The sequence below is a fragment of the Psammomys obesus genome, unplaced genomic scaffold, assembly GCF_907164565.1.
Source record: "Psammomys obesus unplaced genomic scaffold, mPsaObe1.curated_primary_1811, whole genome shotgun sequence".
Classification (NCBI taxonomy): domain Eukaryota; kingdom Metazoa; phylum Chordata; class Mammalia; order Rodentia; family Muridae; genus Psammomys; species Psammomys obesus.
Genome location: NW_026589122.1, coordinates 1 through 5,105, shown reverse-complemented (window position 1 = coordinate 5,105; position 5,105 = coordinate 1). Strand labels below are relative to the sequence as shown.

At 36.1% G+C, this 5,105-nt stretch overlaps 1 pseudogene; it reads right to left on the bottom strand.

The window, feature by feature from the left end:
* Positions 1–1,601: 1,601 nt before the first annotated feature.
* LOC129674822 (olfactory receptor 4C15-like) lies at positions 1,602–4,795 on the bottom strand (annotated as a pseudogene).
* Between the last annotated feature and the right edge of the window lie 310 nt (positions 4,796–5,105).

The window sequence follows — 5,105 nt, the reverse complement described above, 5'->3', positions numbered from 1 at the left end:
AATTAAGAAAGAATTAAAAAAACAGGCATCATCATCATCATCATCATCATCATAAAGGTAGTCTCAGAGATTCCATTTAACACTCACCAGAATGTCTAAAATAAAATCATTGATTACTATGAGAGACTATACAGAGGGGTAAGAGGACAAATTTATAAAAGCCAGTACTTGATTTTAAATGCATGTGCATTTTAGATATAAAACTGTATCTATCACTATAGTCTGGCTCAAATGAGGTTTTGTTCTTTTGTTTTACTTTTATTTTAAAATGTGAGTCTAAAGAATCATAAAACAATTGAAAAAAAAATGTTTTTTTTATTTATACTCATAAATAAATGAGCTTATCAAGAGCAAAAATCATTGTATATAGAGAAAAGACATCAATAATTCAACCCTGTAATGAGGAAGAAAGATGATAAAGCATGTAAATGGAGTGGTGAGCTCTATTAGGTTTTGTTTTGTTACAAATAGGGACATATGTAATGCACACTCATGCTTCAAGTGATTGTTTGGAACCCAATCACAACACCCCATGAATTCTCCCTTCCAAATATTGGGGAAATCTTACGCCACAAAATGTACTCTTTTACTTTGAACTGGCATGAACGATTAAGGAAAGAATGGAATGGATTTTTCAGTATTGTTCCTACATTACATAATTAATTAGCATTTAATCACTGTTGATATAACAGGAGAAATTAGCCTTTACTTCAAAAGACACATTTACTTCAGAAACCACATGACCAGCTGATACTTACTGAAACTCAGCTAAGGGGTTGATTTGTAATATGTGGCTGAATTGAAAAGTCATTTTATTGACATTACTTCCAATATAATTGTTTTCATTTCCATAGTCAAAAAAACTAAAGTCACAAAGAAAACTGAAATGGCCTTTACTTTTAAAATCGACTTTTTGTGTTTTGATGGTCTGGTTACCTTTTCACACGGTAATGTAAAAAGTCAGGTCAATCCATTTCCTTATGTTGATAGTGTAACATTTGCTCAAATGTTCTCTTTCTTGATATTTGAATAAGAAGTAATCACTGCTGATTTCCTTGTGGAATCTTCCCCAGTCCATTCTTATACCAAATCAGTATGAAAAAAGCATTTCAACTGTCACCAGAGGAACATACACAATTAATTTAATCAAATTACATCTCTCAAGAAATCCAACACTATATATCTGTTGGTGATAAGCTCACACTGCATGCTGACACAGGAACATGTACAACAGAGGTTCTGTGACTGTTGTGCTGACTCTGTGTCCTGAACCCTGGTTATTTCCTGGAGTCACTTAAATTTGTAAAATGTTTTGACCTCATGCACAGGGTGGAATAAATAGTAAATAAGTATATACACAAATTTTCTTTCCATTTCTTAAATTACTACAGTATAAGCAAGCACAAATTTGAAGCCTCTTTCGTAAACACTTGAAAAGAATGAGTTGTCAGCCAAGAATTGGTACTCAATATGAACACAACATTTCTGACCCTTTTAGGATGTTTTGCTACTGACAGAGATGACTTGTTCAATTAAAAGGAAAATGCAGAATCTTTTTTATCAAAATCATTTTGGGCTCTTTACTGATATCTTTCTATCTCTCACTTTCCATTAGTAACCTTCATGGATCTCTTCCAAACTTTCTTCATGGCATTTTTTTTTTGTATCCTTATTCCTAAAAGTATAAATGAAAGGATTGAGCAAAGGAGTTAGAATGGTGTAAAATATTGCCACAAATTTATCAAAAGAGAAAGCAGATGATGAGCGTTCATATATAAATATACATGGGACAAAGAACAAAATCACAATGGCAATGTGGGACACAAAGGTGAATAGAGCTTTCCATTGCCCTTCAGAACTGTGGGATTTCAGAGAGCACAGGATGACACCATAGGATACAAACAAAACAGAGAAGATTATTATGCAGGTAGACCCACTGTTAGCAACCTGCAAAAGGCCAAAGATATGTGTATCAGTGCAGGCAAGTTCCAGTAATGGGAACAAATCACACATGAAATGATCAAAGACATTGGGTCCATAGAAGGGTAACTGCAAATTGAAAATAATTTGTATGACAGAATGTAAGAAAACTTCTGTACATGCTACCCCCATCAGTATGCCACACACCTTCCAGTTCATGACGGAAGAGCAGGGCAAAGGCTTACAAATTGCTACATAGTGGTCATAGGCCATGATTGTCAAAACAATCACTTCTACTGCTTCAAGGAAGTGTTCAGCAAAGAGCTGCATCATGCATCCTTCAAAGGAGATAGTTTTCCTGTCATATAACGAGTCCACAACCATCTCTGGTGTGGTGACAAAAGAGAAGAATTCATCCAATAGAGACAAGAATGTCAAGAAGAAGTACATGGGGCAGTCTATCAGTTCTGGACTACAGACAATGGTCACCACAATTATCACGTTGTCTTGAATAGTTGCAATGTAGACAAACAAAAATACAATAAAAATATTTTCAGTTTCATTAGATCCCATTTGTTGACTGTTGAGTATGTGCTGTTGGTGTTCTGTTCAGGAAGTTATCTCCTGGGCCAATGAGTTCAAGGCTCTTCCCCAATTTTCATCTAACAGATTTAAGGTGTCTGGTTTTATATTGAAGTCTTTGATCGACTTAGATTTTAGCTTAGTGCAGGGTAATAAATATGGATCTATTTGCATTTTTCCACATGTAGACATCCAGTTATACCAGCACCATTTGTTGAAGATGCTGTCTTTTTTCCATTGTATTGTTTTAGCATCTTTGTAAAAAATTAACTATGTTAATCCTACTGACCCATGAGCATGGGAGATCTTTCCATCTTCTGATACCATCTTCAATTTCTTTCTTCAGAGACTTGGGGTTTTTCCAAAGAGGTCTTTCACTTGCTTGGTTAGAGTCACACCAAGGTACATTATGTTATTTGTGGATATCATGAAAGGTGTAATTTCCTTAATTTCTTTCTCATCCCTTTTGTCTTTCGTATACAGGAGGACTACTGAGTTTTATTTTTTTTTAAGTTAGTTGTTTATACAGCCAGTTTGCTGAAGGTGTTTATCAGGCAAAGGAGTTCTCTGGTTGAAGTTTTGGGGTCACTCATGTATACTATCATATAGTGTGCAAATCAAGAAATGGGACATCATAAAACTGAAAAGCTTCTGTAAAGCAAAGGACACTGTCGTCAGAACAAAACAACTGCCTACAGACTGGGAAAGGATTGTCACCAACCCTATATCTTACAGAAGCCTAATATCCAGAATATATAAAGAACTCAAGAAGTTAAAAAGCAAAAAAAAAAAAAAAAAAATCAAATAATCCAATTAAAAAATGGGTTGCAGAGCTAAACAAAGAAATCTTTATAGAGGAATATCAAATAGCAGAGAAACACTGAAAGAAATGCTCAATGACATTAGTCATCAAAGAAATGCAATACAAAACGACCCTGAGTTTTCACCTTACACCCATTAGAATAGCTAAGGTCAAAAGTCAAGTAACAACACATGGTGGAGAGGATGTGGAGAAAGAGGAACCCTCCTCCCTTGCTGGTGGGAATGTAAACTTGTACCACTTTGGAAATTAATCTGGCACTTTCTCAGACAATTAGGAATAGCGCTTCTTCAAGATCTAGCTTTACCACCCCTAGGCATATATCCAAATTATGCTCAAGTACACAACAAAGACTTTGCTCAACCATGTTCATAGCAGCTTTTTTCAATACAGCAAGAAACAGGAAACAACACAGATGTCCCTCAGTTGAGGAATACAGAAATTGTGGTACATTTAAACAATAGAATACTGCTCAGCCATTAAAAACAAGGAAATCATGAAATTTGCAGGCAAAGGGTGGGATCTAAGAAAGATCATCCTGAGTGAGGTATCTAAGAAGCAGAAAGACACACATAGTATATACTTACTTATAAGTGGATATTAGACATATAACATAGGATAAACATACTAAAATCTGTACACCTAAAGAAGCTAAGCAAGCAGGAGGACCCTGGGTAAGCTGATCAATCCTCACTCAGAATGACAAACAGGATAGACATTGGAAGAAGGAGAAAACAGGAAACAGGACAGGAGCTTACCACCAAGGGCCTCTGAAAGACTCTACACAGTGGTGTACCAAGGCAGATGCTGAGGCTCATAACCAAACTTTGGGCAGAGTGCAGGGAATCCTGTGAAAGATGGGGAAAAAATTGTTAAGACCTGGAAGGTTCAGGAGCTCCTTAAGGAGAACAACAGAACCATTGTATCTTTGTACAGGGGTCTTTTCTGAGAGTGATACTCCAACCAAGGACCATTCATGAATATAACCTAGAACCCCTGCTCAGTTGTAGCCCATGGCAGCTCAGTATCCAAGTGGGTTCCGTAGTAAGGGGAACAGGGACTATCTCTGACATGAACTCAGTGGTAGGATCTTTGACCACCACACCCCCGAGGAGGGAGCAGCCTTTCCAGGCCACAGAGGAGGACAATGCAGCCAATCCTGATGACACCTGATAAGCTATGGTCAGATGGAAGGCAACAGGATCTCCTCTATCAGTGGACTTGGAGAGAGGCATGGGAGGAGATGAGGGAGGGAGGCTGAGATTTGAGGAAATGCAGGAGGGGGCTACAGCTGGGATATATAGTTAATAAACTCTAATTAATATAAAAATAAAAATTTAATAAGAAATAAAATAAAACTATTTTCTGGACTTTAGGATTCTGTGAATGTCCAAGGAATATGAACTCTGTAACAAAACTCTGGGTTTTGCATAATTTTAGCGAAAATTTTGAAGCAACTAAGTTTATGTAAATCTGTAAGTATTAGAAAATGTTTCTAATAAATGTATGTTATCATCAAAAATTTGCGGTAGTAAATAATATTTTGTTGAGTGGAAATGAAAAAACTAATGCTTTGCCCAACACATATTCATACAATGAACAATAGTGAATTTCTAGTGTGTGCATGTGTGTGTCTGTATGTGTATTCATGTGTTTGTTCATTTCTAGAGAAACAAATAGACAGATAGATGATATGCATATACATAGGCTGATAGGTGACAGGTATATTGTTAGGTAGATAGATAGATAGATAGATAGATAGATAGATAGATAGATAGATAGA